The following is a 23,407-nucleotide window of genomic DNA, read 5'->3' on the forward strand; positions in this document are numbered from 1 at the left end:
ACACCTTCAGTCCTGTATTCGTCACCCTTTTTGATTTTGCCCCCCGTTCCTCCTCTACTCTATCCTACTAACTGCAAATTTTCTCTATCATTTGCGTGGGATAGAGTTGAAGTGCAACTTGATGGAAAATCAAAAAAGATTAACGTGGGACTGAAGATCGAGGTTGGTTTCTGTGATATTGAACTACATCCACAACTCTCTACAGTTTCTTGCAGTCATGTGTCACTTCTTCACTCACTGTGAGCTTCAACAACTTCAGATAACCAGATTCACCACACGAATGAACCAGATTCACCACACGGATGAACCAGATTCACCACACGGATGAACCAGATTCACCACACGGATGAACCAGATTCACCACACGGATGAACCAGATTCACCACACGGATGCTACTTGACCTGTTAGTTATTTCCTTCAACGTGTTCAGTTCTGGTTATCTCCTTGTAGAGAAGTTGTGGAAAATTCAGAGAGGGTGCAGTGGAGATTTACTAGGATGTTGCCTGGATTAGAGAGCAAGTCTCCTGAGGAAAGTTTGAGTGAGCTTTTCTCTTTGGAGCGAGATGAATAGATTATGAGAGGCATAGTATGGACAGCCACCACCTGTTTCCCAGGGCAGCAAAGGCCAATAACAGAGGATTTTCATGTAAGGTGATGGGGGGAGAGTTTAGAGGACATGTAAGAGGTATGTTTTTTACACAGAGAGTGGTGTGGTAGATAGATTAGGACATTTCAGAGACTCTTGGATAGGCATAAGGATGTAAAAAAAATGGAGGGTTCTGGGCTGTGTAGAATTGAAAGGTTTGATTGATTGCGGACTTGGTTAAAAGGTTGACATCACATCATAGGCCGGAGGGCTCATATTGTGGTATACTGTTCTATGTTCTGTGATCTGTGTTCTGTGTTCTATGTTCCATGTTCTATGTTCTGTGATCTGTGGTCTATGTTCTCTGATCAATGTTCTATGTTCTGTGTTCTGTGATCTGTGGTCTATGTTCTCTGATCAATGTTCTGTGTTCTATGTTCTACGTTCTGTGATCTGTGTTCTATGTTCTCTGATCAATGTTCCATGTTCTGTGTTCTGTGATCTGTGGTCTATGTTCTCTGATCAATGTTCTATGTTCTGTGTTCTGTGATCTGTGGTCTATGTTCTCTGATCAATGTTCTATGTTCTGTGTTCTGTAATCTGTGGTCTATGTTCTCTGATCTATGTTCTATGTTCTGTGTTCTGTGATCTGTGGTCTATGTTCTCTGATCAATGTTCTATGTTCTACGTTCTGTGATCTGTGGTCTATGTTCTCTGATCTATGTTCTATGTTCTGTGTTCTGTGATCTGTGGTCTATGTTCTCTGATCAATGTTCTATGTTCTATGATCTGTGTTCTGTGTTCTCTGATCAATGTTCTATGTTCTATGATCTGTGATCTGTGGTCTATGTTCTCTGATCAACGTTCTATGTTCTATGATCTGTGATCTGTGGTCTATATTCTCTGATCTATGTTCTATGTTCTACGTTCTGTGATCTGTGGTCTATGTTCTCTGATCAATGTTCTATGTTCTATGATCTGTGTTCTGTGGTCTATGTTCTCTGATCAATGTTCTATGTTCTATGATCTGTGTTCTGTGTTCTCTGATCAATGTTCTATGTTCTATGATCTGTGTTCTGTGTTCTCTGATCAATGTTCTATGTTCTATGATCTGTGATCTGTGGTCTATGTTCTCTGATCAATGTTCTATGTTCTATGATCTGTGATCTGTGGTCTATATTCTCTGATCTATGTTCTATGTTCTACGTTCTGTGATCTGTGGTCTATGTTCTCTGATCAATGTTCTAACTATCTGATTTGGGTTCCGGTTTGTGCCGAATCCCAATTTTAGATTGTTTGCCTTTCTGTCGTCTGTCCTTTCTCCTCACTCATCTCCCTAAGTCTACATCTCTTCACTCCAGATATGTTTAACAACCCTTCACCTTCCTTGCTTAAATGACAGCATTTACACCATCTGTAACCTGTCAGCATCCTTATCACCCTCTTTGTTCTCTCTAGACACCCTTGTTTTCATAGTTTTCCAGTTCTAATGAAAGATCATTAAAATGCCGTTCTCTTTTCTCCCTCCAGTACCTCCAGCATGCCTGTTTTTATTTCATTCTTCCTCTGTTGCCTCTTTCTGCTTCCTTTATCTTGCCCTTATCAAAGTCAAAGTCGTGTCCTGAGCCTTTGTGGCTCATCAGGCCAGTGTTTATGTGGCGCGAAGTGACTGAGAGTACAAGACTTAACCCCCCCCCCCGCCCCAGATAGGACGCCAGTCTACCGCAAGGTTGACCCCCAGCATTTTTTTTTGCCGGTACCCTGGGTAAACTGGAGCATTGTGCCTTGCTCAAGGACACACAGGCTGCCTCGGCTGGGCTCGAACTCACGACCTTCAGGTCATTAGTCAAACTCCCTAACCACTTGGCCATGCGCCACACATATTGCCTTTATGGTGACAGGCAATTAGCCAGTGAGACAAGAAGTCGAAGCTAGGGTTACAGAGACTGTTGCTGTTGCTTGGGGCAATGTGGTCAGGATACCGTTAGGGTTGTTAGGGAACTGAGTCATCCAAAACCTGTTGTCTTTGCACCTACTGAGCTGGATCAACCCATCATGGGTGTCACCCTCAGCCAGGCAACCACTGCTGCTCCTGCCCTTCCACTTCCTTCAAAAGGAATACCATTCTTCTTGTTATTTGAAAGAACCATATTGAAAGTTAGAAGGTTGCTTTTTCATGCAGAGTGTTGGGTTAGCTTCGAACAAGGGAACCAGTGGGTGACTAGGAACCAGAAGTCAGAGGCCCTAACGCTGGTGAGTTCAGTATCAAGACTACAAAACCGAACACAACAAGCAACCGGACAACAAAAGCAAAACAAGTCCTTTTCCCCCTTTGAATCCTCCCTTCCACCCACCCACCCACACACGGACAGGATGGCCGACTGGGACACCACTTCCCTGGCTTCAGGCAGTGGGCTTTGAATTTTGGACTTGCAATCATCTTTTGGACTTAAACTTTTGGTTCCAACCCTGCACTGGCAGATAATGGGACCCCAAACTACAGGATTCAGACTCCAGGCTCGCTGACTCACCAGCCCATGTGCCTCCTGCTCACATAGACGTCTCGTGTCAGGCCCCACCAACCTGGGACAGCCCAACATTCACAGATGTCCTTTGTCACACTCCATCTCAGCGGCCTGCAAGTGCGGAGTGGGGGGCCAAAGCTCCAGATGTCCTTCGTCACCGGTCTCTATCACCGGTCTCTATCACCGGTCTCTATCACCGGTCTCTATCACCGGTCTCTATCACCGGTCTCTATCACCGGTCTCTATCACCGGTCTCTATCACCGGACTCTATCACCGGACTCTATCACCGGTCTCTATCACCGGACTCTATCACCGGTCTCTATCACCGGTCTCTATCACCGGTCTCTATCACCGGTCTCTATCACCGGACTCCAATCTTTTTCATGAAGCTCCAAATTACAGTATTTTGAATGGTTCAATTTGCTCTCAAATTCAACTTTAGTATCATGGCATACGTCATGAAATTAGTTGTTTTTGCAGCAGCAGTACTTTGCAATACATAACAGTAACAAAAACACCAATTACAATAAGAATAGACAATATATATAAAATAAGTAAGTAGTGCAAAAAAGAGCAAAAAAAAGAAATAAATTAGTAAGGAAGTGTTCATGGGTTCATCGTCCTTTCAGAAATCTAATGACCAAGGGGAAGAAGTCGTTCCTGAAGCGCTGAGTGTGTTCCCAGGCTCAATTCAGGATGTCAAAGGTTACAGGGAGAAGGTAGGAGAATGGGGTTGAGAGTGATAATAAATCAGCCACGATGGAATGTAGAGCAGACTCGATGGGCCAAATGGCCTAATTCTGCTCCTATGTCTTATGATCTAATGGCCAATTATGTCTATAATTTCTGTGTAAAATCTGACTGTGTTCAGAATTTTATCCTTCTACCATGAGCAATCTTACGATGGTTCATTCATGTGAAATAATTGAACCAATTAGTTGCAATTATCACAGAGTTTAAGAAAAGACATTTAAAATCGGATGCTGGCATATTCCCATGGTTGCAAGGATATCTGCCAGAATAAATTTGCTCTATAGGCCTTGCTCTCTTCTCGCTGCTGCCATCAGGAAGGTTGTACATCCCACGGCACCAGGTTTAGGATCAGTTATTACTCTTCAGCCACCAGGGTCCTGAACTTCACTCACCTCAGCCGTGAACCGATTTCACAACCTATGGACTCACTTTGAAGGACTGTACAACTCGATATTTATTGTATATTTATTGTTAGTATTATCTGGTTTTCATTTTGCATTTGCACAATCTGTTGTCTTTTGCACACTGGTTGCTGAATCGGCAGAATTCACGGTCACAGACAGCTGTGAAGGCCAGGTCACTGGGCATTTAAAGTGGAGGTTAACAGGATTTTGATTAGTAAGGTTGTCAAAGTTTACAGGGAGAAGGCAGGAGAATGAGGCTCTAGGGATAATAAATCAGCTGTGATGGAATGGCAGAGCAGATTCGATGGGCCAAATGGAAACCACGACAGCATAAAGATTAGCTCAGTACTGTTCTAGCTGGGCGTTGCAGAGTGTAGAGTTCAATTCCAGTGCCATCTGTAAGGAGTTTCTGTACATTTTCCCTGCCGATTGTGTGGGTTTTCCCAGGGGGCTCTGGTTTCCTCCCACAGTCCAGACATACCAGGTCGGTTAATCGGTCATTGCAAATCGTCCCGTGATGAGGTGAGGTTTAATCGGGGTTGTGGGGCTGCCGGGTGGAGTGACTCGAAGGGCCAGAAGGCCTACTACGCACTATATCTCTAAATACATAAATACATAAATACATCATATGACTGTACAGATCACAGTTGTGAACAGCATAAGCAAATGTCCCTCATGCGTGGAAAATATTTCACAGAGAAAAACCAAACTAGAGCATCGATTTTTCTGCCCTCTACTTATTCTCTCTTTTTCCATTTTTCATTCTGGCTCCCCTTTCACCCCCATCCCCCTTTTCTCCTCACCTGCCCATCAACTCCCTCTGGTGCCCCTCTCTCCCATGGTCCACTCTACTCTCCTATCACATTCTGTCTTCAATCTTTTACCTTTTCCACCTATCACCTCCCAGCTTCTCATTTTATTCCCCTCTCCCACGCACCAGCTTGCACCCCCACCTTCTTACTCTGCCTTCTTCCCCCTTCCTCAGCCTGAAACATAGATGACTCGCCACCCGTTCTGCTGACTTCCTCCAGAATTTTGTGTGTGTTGCTCTGGTTTTCCAGCATCTGCAGAATCTCTTGAGCTTATAACTAGAAAGGAGGTACTTTTCCTGAACTATCTACCGGACCAGCCTGATTCAGTAGGCCCTCCACTGATCGAGGTCATCCTAGCCGTCCACTCAAGGCAGTACGAATTGGAGAATGAGATGTTGGCCGTGCAGCTAGCTGCCCTTTCCAAGCAGCTGTTAAATCCAAAGGAGTGGCAGAAACCAATGTCGTTTGCCAGCAGCAGCTTCACAGGAATTGCCAGTCAGCATTGAACCCAACATATTCTTCCTCAGGGTTTACTCCAAGAGCCTTCCCCATGAGTGGGTGTAGCTGCAAGGCAGCAGAGGTTTCAGATTGGAGCTTTCCTTCTGTTAGATAAGGTGCCCACCACAGCTAACAAGACCCATCTGCCCAAAGCAACCAGTAACCCACCTTTGCCCTTTCTTCTGCCAGTAGAAATAGTTTCGCCTGACTTGGTATCTAGGCCACATGAGAAGGCCAGGAGCTGGACTTGGTTGTTACAGACTATTTGAGACATATGTCATTGGGAGCTTTTAATAGGTAGTGGGAGCTTATCCCCACTACAACCCCAGACTGTAACAACCTCAAGGAACCATTTGATTCAGTAGTTATAACAGACCTTGGTTTGAATTTTAGGGTTAATTCTCTGAAACTTGCATCAAAGCTAAGTTTGTTAATGAAAAGACAAATGTCTGGAAATGAGGTAATGTAACATGACAGCACAACACAATTCTCCATGACTCTGCCCTTGGATATAACACTGGGGAGCTGATCGTTTACTCGGTACTATCAGAACTGCACGTTGCATCATCCCATGTGGAAAGTCACTGGATTGTTTCAGGGGGCAGAATTTTAAGGTGATCGGAGGGAAGCATAGGGGGATGTCAGAGGTAGGTTTTTTAATACTGAGAGTGGTAGGTATGTGGAATGTGCTGTCAGGGGCAGTAGCAGAAGCAGATACATTAGGGACATTTAGGAGACTCTTAGATAGGCAATGGATGATAGAAAAATAGAGGGCAATGAAGGAGGGACGAGTTAGATTGATCTTGCAGTAGGTTAATAGGTTGGCATAACATTGTGGGACAAAGAGCCTGTATTGTGCTGGTGTTCAGCACAGTCTGCCTGCGATTGCCCCATCTCCCTCTCTTCGAGCTGTAATCATCTGGCAGAAGGTGTAGGGTCATGGTTCGCACACAGCCAGATTCAGGAGCAGTGGCTTCCCTGTGGCCATCAGGCTCCTGGACAGGCTTCACTCGCCTCAGCTCTGAACTGACTCTGCAGCCTGTGACCTCACCTTCAGAGACTCTGTGACCTCACTTTCAGAGACTCTGTGACTTCACTTTCAGAGACTCTGTGACCTCACCTTCAGAGACTCTGTGACCTCACTTTCAGAGACTCTGTGACCTCACTTTCAGAGACTCTGTGACTTCACTTTCAGAGACTCTGTAACCTCACTTTCAGAGACTCTGTGAGCTCACCTTCAGAGACTCTGTGACCTCACTTTCCGGGACTCTGTGACCTCACTTTCAGAGACTCTGTGACCTCACTTTCAGAGACTCTGTGACCTCACTTTCAGAGACTCTGTGACCTCACTTTCAGAGACTCTGTGACTTCACTTTCAGAGACTCTGTGACCTCACTTTCAGAGACTCTGTGACCTCACTTTCAGAGACTCTGTGACTTCACTTTCAGAGACTCTGTGACCTCACTTTCAGAGACTCTGTGACCTCACTTTCAGAGACTCTGTGACCTCACTTTCAGAGACTCTGTGACTTCACTTTCAGAGACTCTGTGACCTCACCTTCAGAGACTCTGTGACCTCACTTTCAGAGACTCTGTGACCTCACTTTCAGAGACTCTGTGACTTCACTTTCAGAGACTCTGTGACCTCACTTTCAGAGACTCTGTAACTTCACTTTCAGAGACTCTGTGACCTCACCTTCAGAGACTCTGTGACTTCACTTTCCGGGACTCTGTGACTTCACTTTCAGAGACTCTGTGACCTCACTTTCAGAGACTCTGTGACCTCACTTTCAGAGACTCTGTGACTTCACTTTCCGGGACTCTGTGACCTCACTTTCAGAGACTCTGTGACCTCACTTTCAGAGACTCTGTGACCTCACCTTCAGAGACTCTGTGACCTCACCTTCAGAGACTCTGTGACTTCACTTTCAGAGACTCTGTGACCTCACCTTCAGAGACTCTGTGACCTCACTTTCAGAGACTCTGTGACTTCACTTTCAGAGACTCTGTGACTTCACTTTCAGAGACTCTGTGACCTCACCTTCAGAGACTCTGTGACTTCACTTTCTGGGACTCTGTGACTTCACTTTCAGAGACTCTGTGACCTCACTTTCAGAGACTCTGTGACCTCACTTTCAGAGACTCTGTGACTTCACTTTCCGGGACTCTGTGACCTCACTTTCAGAGACTCTGTGACCTCACTTTCAGAGACTCTGTGACCTCACTTTCAGAGACTCTGTGACCTCACCTTCAGAGACTCTGTGACTTCACTTTCAGAGACTCTGTGACCTCACTTTCAGAGACTCTGTGACCTCACTTTCAGAGACTCTGTGACCTCACCTTCAGAGACTCTGTGACCTCACTTTCAGAGACTCTGTGACCTCACCTTCAGAGACTCTGTGACCTCACTTTCAGAGACTCTGTGACCTCACTTTCAGAGACTCTGTGACCTCACTTTTGGGGACTCTGTGACTTCACTTTCAGAGACTCTGTGACCTCACTTTCAGAGACTCTGTGACTTCACTTTCAGAGACTCTGTGACCTCACTTTCAGAGACTCTGTGACCTCACCTTCAGGGACTCTGTGAGCTCACTTTCAGAGACTCTGTGACCTCATTTTCAGAGACTCTGTGACCTCACTTTTGGGGACTCTGTGACCTCACTTTCAGGGACTCTGTGACCTCATTTTCCGGGACTCTGTGACCTCACTTTCAGGGACTCTGTGACCTCACTTTCAGGGACTCTGTGACCTCACTTTTGGGGACTCTGCAGTTCATGTTCTATGTATTATTTATTCACTTATTTTTACTATTTGTACAATTTGTCCTCTTTTGCACATTGGATGTTTGATGATCTTTGTTGTGTATGTTTTTTTGTGGATTCTGTAGTGTTTCTTTGTTTTGTGGCTGCCTGCAAGAAGATAAATCTTGAGGTTGTACATGGTATACACTGATAATAAATGTGAACTTTGAACTTTGTAATGTCTCTTTTTTTTCTATATTCTGTCTGCTAACAGCCATTGCTTGAATGATAAAGTCTCAACAGACTTTCCCTACTACATTGTGCATTATGAATATTAATGGCTTATTGTTCAGTTCCTGGTGGGTTAAAACATGCTGGTAATGAATCTTAAGTATTCTCCAAGGTCTGAATTGGGAGCTTTACAACATGATACAATTCTCTTCCCTTGTGAACAATGAGGTACAATAATCTCTTTAGTGTTGCCTGGTCTGCCGTAGTCAATTCAAATTACAGCATAAACAAGTCCTGCCACTCTCTTCATTTGTTAAGTAGGCTACTGGTCTGGAAATGCACACGAAATGGCTGGAGGAACTCAGCAGGTCAGGCAGCATCTATGGAGGGAATGTTCTGCCTGTTACGTCACTGGAATTTGGGGCAGCAATGAAGGTCCACCACCTCTGTCGGTGTTCACAGCTTCCTTCATCGTGTCAGTAGCTTCTTCTCGGTTTTCACTCCTGTCAGTCAAGCAAGTCCTGGGTGGAGACGCACTCAGATGTAGAAGGATTCTTCATTGCTGTTTCAGTGACAGTTTTGTTTGACCAGTCAGGGTTGTTAGCCCTGAGCTGGATGACCGGTGGACCACTCTACCCTTCGACCTGTTTGCATGGGTGATCCTACCAGAGTCAAAGCATAAAGCCCTGACCCCAACCAGCATCGTTCTCCAGTTCATTGAGGCATGCAAGCCTCCAAACCAGGACGATGTTGTGGTCATCTTGGAGGTGTGGAGGGGAATAAATGTCCATTCAGAAACCAGATGGCAGAGGGGAAGAAGCTGTTCCTGAATCATTGAGTGTGTCTTCAGGGTCCTGTACCTTCTCCCTGATGGTAGCAATGAGGAGAGGGCATGAAGGCCCTTCATGATGGATGCCACCTTTTTGAAGCATTGCTCCTTGAAGATGTCCTGGATGCTGGGGAGGTTGGTGCCCATGAGGGAGCTGGCAGAGTTTACAACTCTGCACATATTTTGATCCTGTGCAATAACCCCAACCCCACACCAGACAACGATGCAGCCAGTTAAAATGCTCTACACAGTACATTTGCAGAAATTTGAGAGTGTCCTTGGTGACATACCAAACATCCTCAAACTCCTAATGAAATATAGCTGATGTTGTGCTTTCTTTGTAACTGCATCAATATGTTGGGTCCAGGATACATCCTCAGAAATATTAACACCCAAGAACTTGAATTTCTCACTATTTCTACTTCTGATGCTTCTGTGAGGATGGGTGTGTGTTCCCTCACCTTACCCTTTCTGAAGTCCACAGTCAGCTCTTTGGTTTTATTGACATTGAGTGAAAGGTTGTGGCTGTGACGCCACTCAACTAGCTGATAAACCTTGTTCCTGTACGCCCTCTCGTCACCATCTGAGATTCTGCCAACAGTGCTTGTGTCATCAGCAAACTTATAGATGGCATTTGAGCTGTGCCCATGCACACAGACATGGGTGCACAGAGAATAGAGCAGTGGGCTAAGTACACATCCCTGTGGTGTGCCAGTGTTGATTGTCCGAGAGGTGGAGATGTTATTTCCAATCCACACAGACTGTGGTTTTCCAGTTAGGAAGTTAAGGATCCAGTTGCAGAGGGAGGTAGAGAGGCCCAAGTTTTGGATCAGAACTGTAGGAATGATGATGTTAAGCACTGAGCTGTAGTTAATAAACAGCACCCTGACACAGGTATTTGCATTGTCATATGATCCAAGGCTGAGTGAAGATCTGATGAGATTACATCCGCCATAGACCTACTGCGGCGATAGACAAATTGCGGTGGGTCCAGGTCCTTTCTGCGACAGTTACTCTCTTTCAAACTTCTGCAACTTTACATCACCACAAGCTCACTTGCAACATGAGCAACGTCAGGCAAGACTTCTTTAAAATGGTAAAACTGCAATTTTCTAGAACAATCTCAGCTCCTTTAAGAAAGCATCAAAGTCACCCCTCTACATGTTGTGAATTGGTAACAGTTCACCAATTCATTTCTAGACAGTCTGTAATTTACTTGCAATGCATCTGACAAATTCACCAGGGTCTCGTTTGTGGAATGGTACAATTCTCACTCCCTTGTGATAGATTGGATACAATTACTTCTTTTCTTTTGTCAACTCAGGTTTATCTGCCATCGGAAAAGGCTACCACATTAAAAAAAAGCAATGACTGACCATCAGCTAATATTAAATGTGACACACACATCTCCAAAAATAAAACACTGTTCTTTTACCATGACCCTCTCCCAAACCCACTCTCACGAATGTACATACCGCTATTCCAAAGGATATGTCACTGCTGCACAATCATAAATGCAAATACGCATTTCTTCTCATCTAAATTTATTAGCAGATAATTCAAGATTACAATTACAATGAAATTCATCGACTTTATGACTGCTGAACTATTAGTAATGTTTACTCAAACAGCAGAAGAAACATGAGATAGGAGCATTTCAAACATCCTTTCAAGGCATTGCACTACAGCAAATTGAGAGGGCCATCCACTCAATACTAACCCCCATTAATCTCCTGCATGAATTGCATATCGCTCCACACCCTGACCAGATACGTGCGCAGTGTTACTGTTCCTCTCTCCACTCCCTCCCCTGGCATCTCAATCCAAATACCAACCTTCCTGCATGAAAGAAGGCCCCCTCCGATACTCTTTGCAGCTCCAGTCTCTCACAACATCCCCCCCCACGAGGTTTAGAGAGTCCTCTCCATGAAGCAGATGCTGCAAATCCATGCCTGATAATTTTATACTTCTCTAACTTCTGATAGCTCTGTGCCTCTGCTCACTGGAGTTTAGAAGAATGGAGAGGGCATCTCATTAAAACTTATCAAACATTGAAAGGCTTAGATGGACTGAATTTGGAGAGGATGCTTCCTGTAGTGTGGGAGTCTAGGACCAGAGGGATGCCCATTTAGAACAGAGATGAAGAGGGTATTTTTTTGCCAGAGGGTGGTAACTCTGTGGAATTCTTTGGCACAGGTGGCTGTGGAGGCCAAATTATTGGGTATATTTAAAACAGAGGTTGATGAGTTCTCGATTAGTCAGGGCACAAAAGGTTACAGAGAGAAGGCAGGAGAATGGGGTTGGGAGGGATAATAAATCACTCGTGATAGAATGGCAGAGCAGATTCGATGAGCTGAATGATCTAATTCTGCTCCAATGTCTAGTGGTTGTCTGGTCTCTGTAACGTTATCTCTCATCCTCCTTTGCTTCATGGAAAACAGATAGAGACAACCTTGCAGTCAATGTCAGAGAGACGTCTCGAGGGTTTAATTGAGGGCTTTAGGAAAGGGAAGTCGAGGGAACACACAGCAGTGCTCATCGAGGGATTAGCAGTGGAAAGAGTAAACAGCTTCAAGCTCCTCAACGTCAATGTCTCTAGCAATCTACCTTGTGCCAAACATATCAAAGCAATCATGAGGAAGGCATGCCAGAGACTAAACCTCATTAGGAGGTCCAGGAGATTTACCATGTTACCAAAGACACTAGCAAATTTCCACAGATGAACGGTGCATGACATTCTGACTGGCTGCAGCACCATCTAGTATGGAGGGGCCACTGCACAGGATCGGAAAGAGCTGCAGAGGGTTGTAAACTCTGCCAGTTCCCACTTGGGCACGAGCCCAGCATCCAGGACATCTTCAACAGGCGATGCCTCAAGAGGGCATCATCCATCCTAAAGGACCCTCACCATCCAGGACATGCCCTCTTCTCATCATGACCATCAAGGAGCAGGTACAAGAGCCTGCAGACATTTTAGTAACAGCTTCTTCCCTCACCACTTCACTACTTTGCTCTCTTTTTGTACTATTTATTTATATTTTTAAATACATTCTTATAGTAATTTAACATTGAACATAGAATAGTACAGCACAAAAAAAGGCCATTGCCCCATAATGGTATGTCGAAACAGCTAAAAAGCAAATCAAAAACACCCAAACACTAATCCCTCTTTCCTACACCTTGTCCATATCCCTCCATCTTCCTTACATCCATGCGCCTATCCAAATGTCTCTTAAAACCTCTAATGTATTTGCCTTTACCACCATACCAGGCAGTACATTCCAGGCATCCACCACTCTGAGTAAAAATCTTACCCCTCGCATCCCCTTTGAACTTATTCCCTCTCATCTTCAATGTATGCCCTCTGGTGTTACACAGTTCAGCACTGGGAAACAGATAATCCCTGCCTATGCCTCTCATAATCTTCTAAACCTTGCTTTAGAAGGTTCACCCGCATGAGACAACGTGGAGTCCGCAGACCTTTGGTAGAAGGGGGTTCATCACCATGTTCATAGTGGCATAAGACACTGGGAAACAGAGGAAACACTGTGTATTGTCTGCTCCCAACCATCCCAATTGCAGAGAAATCATTATCTTACTTCCCACCAAGTCCAGGCAGGGAAATCATTATCTTACCATTTCAGATATACATGTATTTGGAAAAGAGCATTAGTTATAAAATTTGATTTAATCTTTTCAAAAGATTTATATTTCAGTTCTTCAGTGCATGAACATAACCTCCAACCTGAAGTAAAAGTCTCTTTGTATCTGTAGATAAACGTGTGGTAATTTTATTTCCTTCCCTGTTGAACTTTTGGTAGATCTTACAATGATTTGCAATGCCTTCATGCAGTTCAGAAGATTGTACTTTGTGCTTGTGATCATGATGGAAGTGCAGAAGGAACAAAAATAATTTAAAATAAAATTGATAGAAAAATGAGGAGAAACTCGAAATTCAAAGTTCAAAGTATATTTATGATCAAAGTATGTACAATGTGTATATGTCATCATATATTATCTTAAGCTTCAGGCATTCGCAGGAAAATAAAAAATACAATACAATTATGAAAAATCATGCATAAACAAAGACTGACAAACAACCAATGTACAAAAGAAGGTAAACGGCAAATAATAAAAAATAAATACTGTCATACTCAAAACATAATTTGTAGAGTCCTTGAAAGTGAGCCTCAAGGTTCAGAACTAAGGTGAGTGAAGTTATCCACATTGGTTCAGGAGACTGATGGATGTAGGGTAACAACTGTTCTTGAACCTGGTGATGTGAGAATTAAGATAGAGTTGTGGACAGTGTGGAAACTGGCAAAGAATACAGCACGATATAGATCAGTATCAGATTTGGGCAGAGAAATGGCAAATAGAGTTTAACCCAGATAAATGAGGTGTTTGTTGGGAGGGCAAATACAAAGATACAGTATGCTGTTAAGGGCAAGATCCTTAACAGTGTTGCTAAGGAGAGAGATCTTGGTATCCAAGTTCATAGTACCATGAAAGTGGCTACAAGGGTCAATAGGGTGGTTAAGAAGACTTATGAAATTCTTGCCTTTATTAGTCGAGGCATTAAGTTCAAAAGTCAAGAGATTATGTTACAACTTTATAAAACTCAGGTAAGGCCACAGCTGAAACAAGAGAGAATGTGCAGATGCTGGAAATTCAAGCAACACACACAAAACGGTGGAGGAACTCAGCAGGTCAGGCAGCATCAATGGGAAAAAGTACAGTCAATGTTCTGAGCCGAGACCCTTCGGCAGAACTGGAGAAAAGGGATGAGGAGTGGATTTAAATGGTGGGGGAAGGAAGAGAGAAACACAAGGTGATAGATGAAAACAGGAGGGGGAGGGGTGAAGTAATTAGCTGGGAAGTTGACTGGTGAAAGAGCTACAGGGCTGGAGAAGGGTGAGTCTGAGAGGTGGGGATAGAAGGCAATAGAAGATAGAAAAGTGGGGAGCAGCACCAGAGCGAGGCGAGAGGCGAGAGGGAAAAGGGGATGGAGAGTGGTGAAGTGGTGGGGGGGAGGTATCCATTACTGGAAGTTTGATTCGTCAATGTTCATGCCATCAGGTTGAAGGCCACCCAGATGGAATATAAGGTTTTGTTCCTCCAACCTGAGTGTGGTATGATCACAACAGTAGAGGAGGCCATGGATTGACATATTGGAATGGGAATAGGAAGTGGAATTAAAATGGGTGGCCACTAGGAGATGCTGCTTTCTCTGGCGGACAGAGCGTAGCAGTGAAACGGTCTCCACCGCATCTGCTCTCAGGATGAGGCTTTTCATTCTAGAATGAAGGAGATGCGCTCCAGCACCACCTGACTCAATAACAGTTACTTTTCCCAAGCAGCAAGCTGGTTCCTTAAAGTTTTTATAGCCGGAGGGTGGTAATGGGGATAAGCTCCCACTAGCTATTAAATACTCCCAATGGCATGTGTCTGAAATAGCCTCTGTCAACCAAGTCCAGCTCCAGGCCTTCACGTGTGGCTTAGCCACTAAGCCCAGTGGAATCATTTCTATAGACAGGAAAAGGGGTCAAAAGGCAGGTTACAGACACTTTAAAACTGACGCTTCAGGTAGATGGGTCTCATCAGCCGTGGTTGGCAGCTCATCTAGGAGAAGGAAAACTCTGATCTCAAACCTCCTCTGCTTTGTGGCTACACTCATTCATGGGGAAGGCTTCAGGAGTAAACCCCGAGAGAAAAATCCGGCGCTGGAGTCCCTAAGGCAGTCTGGCAACTCCTGTGATGCTGCTGGTGCCAAACTGCATCAGCCTCACCATTCCTTTGGGTTCATCAGATGCATGGAGAGGGGGAGCTTGCTACATGGGTAACAGCTTGCTCTCCATATCGTACTGCCCATGCTTGCATATCTAGACAGCTAGGACACTACATCCATGGTCAACCCTAACCAATGAAGGTCCCATTTATGTTGATCAACACATCCACCCACTAACCCACCCCCACTACTTCACCATTTCCTGTCAGACACGATACTTACATTTATTGTGTATTTTTTATTATTATTGTGTTCCTTTCCTTACTGAGTTCTCTTTGTGCTGCGTCAATCTGCAGCAACAATTATTTTTCTCTCCTTACACTTGTGTACTGGAATGACAAGCATGGACCAAATAAAGGGAAGCTCTGTTTTTTGCTGGAGTACCTGATGGTGAAATGTGCAAAAGTTCTGGCTGAGAGAACCAGGAGGACATGAGAAAGAATGCAATAAAGTCACAGAGCATTGCTCTATACAGACCTGCTGAGGAATTTTAAAGATCATCGTTACTCATCACATGTACATCGAAACTTCGAAACATGGAAACGCACAGTGAGATCCCACAGAGCAACAAATTTCACAACAGATGTCTGTGATATTAAACCTGATTCTAATTCTAAATCTTTATTCCTTGGAAAATAAAGGCTTTTAATATTATCAGAAACATGGGTAAGCTGGATAGTACCAGCCTTTTCCAGAAGGCAGGTTGAGTCGAAAACAAGAGGCCACAGATTTGATGTGAGAAGGGAAAGATTTAAAAGGAACCTGAGAGACAACTTTTTCACACAGAGGCTGGAAAGTGTATGGAGCAAGCTGCCAGAGGAAGTAGAAGAGGGTCAGTCAAAATAAACCTGATTCTGATGTGTCATTTATGTCAATGGCCAACACAGTCCGAGGATGTCCTGAGTGCAGATTGCAAGTTTTGCCATGCTTCCCACGGCAACGCAGCATGCCCACAACTAACTAACCCTTTGGAATGAGGAATGAGACCCGAGCACCCAGAGAAATCCGCGCAGTCTCAGGGAGAACATACAAACTTTGGCCAGGAGATGTCAGAAGCTGTGGTATGTATGAACTCCTTGCATTGGTATGGAGGGATCAATGCACAGGATCAGAAAAAGCTAGAGAAGACTGTAAACTCAGCCAGCTCCATCACAGGCACTAGCCTCCACGGCATCAAGGACATCTCAAACAGCCATGCATCAAAAAAGGTAGCATCCATCATTAAGAACTTCAATCATCCAGGACATGCCCTCTTCTCATTGCTACCAATGAGTGGAGATACATCTCCACCAAAGGAGATCTGAGGCACTCCCACCCTCCTCAAATCTGCAGGTCACCCATGGGCAAGGTGTAGCACCTGCTAAGCCCCTGATCAGGGTCACGTGAAGCCATGGGATCAGGTGGTGGTTGGTCGTATTTGCTGCTGGTGCAGATCGAAGTCCTTGTTAAGTTACCGCTACGTGAAAACTAAAGCTCAACGAAACCTTGGAACATTTATTCTAGCATGTTTCCTTCCAACTGCTTGGATCTTAAATCATCTTTGCATTCAGTTATAAGTTCACAGTAGACAACAGTGAAACCCTGAGCAGGAAACTGGAAGAGTTGTCCGTGCCCAATACTCAGTGACATCCTAGCTAGCTGCAGCGTAAAATCCTGCTGCTCAGATGCATTTACTTATCACGAGTACATCGAGTCGTACAGTGAAATATGTCATTTGCGTTAACAATCAACACAAGGGTGTGCTGGGGGCAGCCCGCAAGTGTCCCAGGGCATTCTTCCACCAGCGTAGCCTGTCTGCAATGTTCAGCAGAACCACACGGGCAGCAACAAGACCACAGCAGTACCCAGAATCAGATGGAAGCTACATCCTATGAAGAAATTAGATGATGCAAGTCCCTGTAAGTAACACTACTCTGAATGGCAACATACATCTCCAGCTCCTTATTAATGACGTGTTTCTCAGCAGCAGCATCTTATTCCCTCTGAGCCGCACAACATCACTTACAATCATTTACTTCAGGTGCTGTTCATCGAGTCAGATTTCAACTTGCATTTACAAGGACTTAATTATTTAGAAGCGTCAATCAAAGTAAACAAGAACAGTTAAAAAGAGCAGTCTGATTCTGACCTGGAATTTGCTTTAAAATGACATTGATCCAACGATCAGAATACAGAATACAGAGCAATGGCAAACATGTGTTGACACAAAGAAGAATATTTTATCATTTTCTCTGCCTCAAATCACAATCAGGTCTTCGTCAGAAATGAGCATGGCACAAGATAGATTAAATTATGAAGATGAGTTTTATTTCTGACATGTACATTGGGCCATACAGTGAAATGTGTCTGTTAGACCATAAGACCATTAGATATAGGAGCAGAATTAGGCCATTTGGTCCATTGAGTCTGAACCACCATTTCATCACGGCTGAGCCATTTCTTCCTCTCAGCCCCAATCTCCTGCCTTCTCCACGTATCCTTTGATGCCCTAACCAATTAAGAATCTATCAATGTGTGTCTTAAGTATACATAAAGACTTGGTCTCCACAACTGCCCGTGGTAATGAATTTCACAGATTCACCACTCTCTGGCTGAACAAGATCCTCTTCATCTCTGTTCTAAATGGACGTCCCCCTATTCTGAGGCTGTGCCCTCTGGTCTTAGAATCTCCCACCATAGAAAGCATCCTTTCACATCCAAAGGCCATTCACCATTCAATAAGGCTCAATGAAGTCTCCCTTCACTCTTCTGAATTTCAGTGAATGCAGGCCCAGAGCCATCAAAAGCTCTCCAATCCTGGAATCGTTTTCGCGAACCTCTTTTGAACCCACTCCAGTTTCAGCACTTTTGAAGTTAAGAGGACTAAAACTGCTCACAATACTCCAAGTGAGGCCTCACCAGTGCCTTATAAAGTCTCAGTATTACTTTTATGTTCTAGTCCTCCTGAAATGAACGCTAACATTGCATTTGCCTTCCTCACCACAGACACAACCTGCAGATTAACCTTTAGGAAATCCTGCACAAGGACTCTCAAAGCCCTTTGCACCTCAGATTTTTGTATTTTCTGTCCATTTAGAAAATAGTCCATGCTTTCATTTCTTCCACCAAACTGCTTAACCATACACTTACCAACATTGTATTCCATCTGTTGTTTCTTTGCCCATTCTCCTAATCTGTCTGTCCTTCTGTAGCCTCTCTACTTCCTCAAAACTACCTGCCCCTCCAACTATCATAATATAACTTGCAAATCTTGCAACAAAGCCATCAATTCCATCATCCAAGTCAATGACATATAATACAAAAAGGATTGGTCCAAACACAGACCCCTGTGAAACACCACTAGTCACTGACAGCCAACCAGAAAAGGCTCCCTTTATTCCCACCCTTTTCCTCCTGCCAATCAGCCACTGCTTTAGCCATCTTTCCTGTAATACCATGGGCTCACAGCTTGTTAAGTTGCCTCTTGTCTGAAAATCCAAATACACAATATCAACGAATTCTCCTTTATCTATCTTGCTTACTTCTTCAAAGAATTCCAACAGGTTTGTCAGGCAAGATTTTCCCTTGAGGAAACCATGCTGACCTACTACGACCTATTGTATCATGAGCCTCCAAGAACCCTGGGACATTATCCTTAACAATTGACTCCAACATCTTCCCAACCACTGAGGCCAGACTAACTGGCCTATAATTTCTGTTCTCCTTTCTTCAAGAGTGGAGTGACATTTACAATTTTCTGTCTTCCTGAACCATTCCAGAATCTAGTGATTCTTGAAAGATCGTTGCTAATACCTCCACAATCTAAACACAAAGATGCTGTGGTTAAATCAACACGTACAAACAAGCTGGATGAACTCAGCAGGTCGGGCAGCATCCGTGGAGACGAACAGTCAATGTTTCGGGCCGAGACCCTTCGTCAGGACTGAAGAAGGAGGGGGTAGGGGCCCTATAAAGAAGGTGGGGGGAGGGTGGAAGGTGCCAGGTGAAAAACCAATCAGAGGAAAGATCAAGGGGTGGGGGAGAGGAAGCAGGGAGGGGATAGGCAGGAGAGGTGAAGAAGGAATCTAAGGGGAAAGCACTATGGGTAGTAGAAGAAGGCAGAATCATGAGAGAGGTGATAGGCAGCTAGAAGAGGAGGCAGAGTGAAAGTGGGATGGGGGAAGGGAGAGGGAGAGAATTACTGGAAGTTGGAGATTCGATGTTCATGCCAAGGGGCTGGAGACTACCCAGACGGTAGATGAGGTGTTGCTCCTCCAACCTGAGTTTGGCCTCATCATGGCAGTAGAGGAGGCCATGTATGGACATATCCGAATGGGAATGTGAAGCAGAGTTGAAGTGGGTGACAACCGGGAGATCCTGTCTGTTGTGGCGGACGGAGTGGAGGTGCTTGACGAAGCGGTCCCCCAATCTGCATCGGGTCTCGCTGATGTAGAGGAGGCCACACCAGGAGCAGCGGATGCAATAGATGACCCCAACAGACTCACAAGTGAAGTGTTGCCTCACCTGGAAGGACTGTTTGGGGCCCTGAATGGTGGTAAGAGAGGAGGTGTAGGGACAGGTGTAACACTTACGCTTGTAGGGATAAGTACCCAGTGGGAGATCTGTGGGGAGGGACGTGTGGACCAGGCAGTCACAGAGGGAACGATACCTGCGAAAAGCAGAGAGGGGTAGAGAGGGAAAGATGTGCTTAGTGGTGGGGTCCTGTTGAAGGGGGCGGAAGTTGATCTTTCCTCTGATTGGTTTTTCACCTGGCACCCTCCACCCTCCCCCCATCTTCTTTATAGGGCCCCTACCCCCTCCTTCTTCAGTCCTGGCGAAGGGTCTCAGCCCAAAACATTGACTGCTCATTTCAACGGATGCTGCCCGACCTGCTGAGTTCATCCAGCTTGATTGTACGTGTTGATTTGACAACCTGTTCAGCCAGCTCTTTCAGAAACCTGGTGTGTGCATCATTTGAACCAGGTGACTTATCTGCCTTCAAACCTTTCACTTTCCCAAGAACCTTCCTTCTAATAATGGTAACTTGATGCACTTCATAATCCCTGACACCTGGAGCTTCCACCATTTGGCTAGTGAAGACTGATGTACAATTTTTATTCAGTTCATCTGCCATTTCCTTGTCCCCCATTACTACCTCACCAGCATCATTTTCCAGTGGTCTGATATCCACTCTCATCTCTCTTTTACACTTTATGCATCTGAAGACAGATAGATTGCAGACAGAGAGTGTGCTGGGAGCAGCCTGGAGGTGTGGCAACACTTCTCGTACCAACATAGCATTCCCACTACTTACTAACCCTAACCCGTATGTCTTTGGATTGTGCACAGTGCACAGAGGAACCCTATGTTGTCACAGGGAGAAAATATAAACTCCTTACAGTAAAGTGTTGTAACAAATACCTATTCAGTGTAATGCTCACTACGTACAAGCTCATGCATTGTAAAGATGTGAACCATTACAGCATTGAACCTGGGTCATTGACACAGCAAAGCACTGCTCTTCTCCTAACAGCCTGCAGTAGAGGTGCAGGTGATGGTTATCAATACTCTGGCATAATTTTCTTATAATAGTCAGCTGAAGCAGAGGGAAGAGAAGAATCTGTCCAGTACTGTGTTGAGTGACCTGGGGAGAAAAGGGGAGATCATTCAGACATTTAGAACGTAGAACAGGACAGCCAAGTGCACACCCTTTGGCCCACAATGCTGTGCCAACATCTTAACCGACACTAAACTCAATCTAATCCTTCCCTCCTTTCTTCCATTTTTCTATCACCCATGTGCCTTTCTAAGAGATTCTTAAATAACCCTACTGTATCTGTATCTCTAACTATCCCGGCAGCAGAGCATTCCACTCACCCATCACACTCCCTTTAAAAAACCTACCTCCGATATCCCCCCGAATACTTGCATTCAATCACATTAAATGCATACCCCTTTGCAGTAGCCATTGACAAAGTGGTTGAGATCAGGAAGCATGATAGATTCCACTTGAGGTATCAGGAACTGGAGCACGATGAGGAGGTGTTGAGACGTAGGAAGGAACATGAGGGTTGGTGATAAATTTCAGGGATATAGGTGTTGAGAAGGGTGCTGGGAACAGCTAGGATTGGGGTGTGGGGATTGCAGGGAACATTGATTATGGTTCTAGGGTGTAGGTGACGTGCTAAGGACTTGTCAAACTGGGGGCACTGAGCAAGGACGACATGTCGGAGTTTGACACTATTATAATCTTACAGATCAGTGCGAGGAGGCTGACAGAATAACCTTGGGACAGGAAATGGCAGAAATCAACCCCACTGGGGTAACCTAACCAGGAACAGGGGATGTAAGCTGGCGGGGTGCAGATACAGCATGTTTCTGCCAAACGGGGTGAAAGGTGACGGGGGTGCAGATACAGCACGCTTCGCCAAAGGGGGTGTAAGGTGACAGGGTGCAGATACAATAGGTCTCTGCCAAAGGGGGTGTAAAGTGATGGGGTGCTGATACAGTAGGTTTATTCCAAAGGGGGTGTAAGGTGACGGGGTGCAGATACAATAGGTCTCTGCCAAAGGGGGTGTAAAGTGATGGGGTGCTGATACAGTAGGTTTATTCCAAAGGGGGTGTAAGGTGACGGGGTGCAGATACAGTAGGTCTCTGCCAAAGGGGGTGTAAAGTGATGGGGTGCTGATACAGTAGGTTTATTCCAAAGGGGGTGTAAGGTGACGGGGTGCAGATACAGTAGGTCTCTGCCAAAGGGGGTGTAAAGTGATGGGGTGCTGATACAGTAGGTTTATTCCAAAGGGGGTGTAAGGTGACGGGGTGCAGTTACAGTAGGTCTCTGACAAAGTCGGTGTAAGGTGATGGGGTGCAGATACAGTAGGTCTCTACCAAAGAGGGTGTAAGGTGACAGGGTGCAGATACAGTAGGTCAATGCCAAAGAGGGTGTAAGGTGACAGGGTGCAGATACAGTAGGTCAATGCCAAAGGGGGTGTAAGGTGACGGAGTGCAGATACTGTACATCTCTGCCAAAAGGGGTGAAAGGTGACGGAGTGCAGATACAGTAGGTTTCTGCCAAAGGGGGTGTAAAGTGACGGGGTGCAGATACAGTAGGTCTCTGCCAAAGGGGGTGTAAGGTGATGGGGTGCAGATACAGTATGTTTCTGCCAAAGAGGGTCTAAGGTGGCAGGATGCAGATACAGTAGGTCTCTGCCAAAGGGGGTGTAAGGTGACGGGGTGCAGATACGGTAGGTCTCTGCCAAAGGGGGTGTAAGTTAACAGGGTGCAGATACAGTAGGTCTCTGCCAAAGGGGGTGTAAGTTAACAGGGTGCAGATACAGTAGGTTTCTGCCAAAGGGGTTGTAAGGTGATGGGGTGCAGATACAGTAGGTTTCTGCCAAAGGGGGTGTAAGGTGACGGGGTGCAGATGCAGTAGGTCAATGCCAAAGGGGGTGTAAGGTGGCAGGGTGCAAATAGAGTAGGTCACTACCAAAGGGGGTGTAAGGTGACGGAGTGCAGATAGAGTAGGTCAATGCCAAAGGGGTTGTAATGTGGCAGAGTGCAGATACAGTACATCTCTACCAAAGGGGGTGTAAGTTGACGGGGTGCAGATACAGTAGGTTTCTGGCAAAGTCAGTGTAATGTGTTGGGGTGCAGATACAGTAGGGCACTGCCAAAAGGGTTGTAAGGTGGTGGGGTGCAGATACAATACATCTCTGCCAAACGTGGTGTAAGTTGACGGGGTGCAGATACAGTACATCTCTGCCAAAGGGGGTGTAAGGTGACGGGCTGCAGATACAGTAGGTCACTACCAAAGGGGGTGTAAGGTGACAGGGTGCAGATACAGTAGGTTTCTGCCAAAGGGGTTGTAATGTGGCAGAGTGCAGATACAGTATGTCACTGCCAAAGGGGGTGTAAGTTGGTGGGGTGCAGATTCAGTAGGTTTCTGCCAAAGGGGTTGTAAGGTGACGGGGTGCAGATAGAGTAGGTGTCTGCCAAAGGGTGTGTAAGGTGACAGGGTGCAGATACAGTAGGTCACTGCCAAAGGGGTTGTAATGTGGCAGAGTGCAGATACAGTATGTCACTGCCAAAGGGGGTGTAAGTTGGTGGGGTGCAGATTCAGTAGGTTTCTGCCAAAGGGGTTGTAAGGTGACGGGGTGCAGATACAGTAGGTTTCTGCCAAAGGGGGTGTAAGGTGACGGGGTGCAGATAGAGTAGGTCTCTGCCAAAGGGGGTGTAAATGGGGGGGTGCAGATACGGGTTT

General features: G+C 45.3%; 1 protein-coding gene across 5 annotated transcripts in view; it reads right to left on the reverse strand.

Annotated features, from left to right (window-relative positions):
• LOC132378234 (zinc finger protein 385D-like) overlaps positions 1-23,407 on the reverse strand; it is a 452,746-nt gene that overhangs the window by 312,262 nt on the left and 117,077 nt on the right. The window lies entirely within an intron of this gene.

Source organism: Hypanus sabinus, chromosome 20 (assembly GCF_030144855.1).
Source record: "Hypanus sabinus isolate sHypSab1 chromosome 20, sHypSab1.hap1, whole genome shotgun sequence".
Lineage (NCBI taxonomy): Eukaryota > Metazoa > Chordata > Chondrichthyes > Myliobatiformes > Dasyatidae > Hypanus > Hypanus sabinus.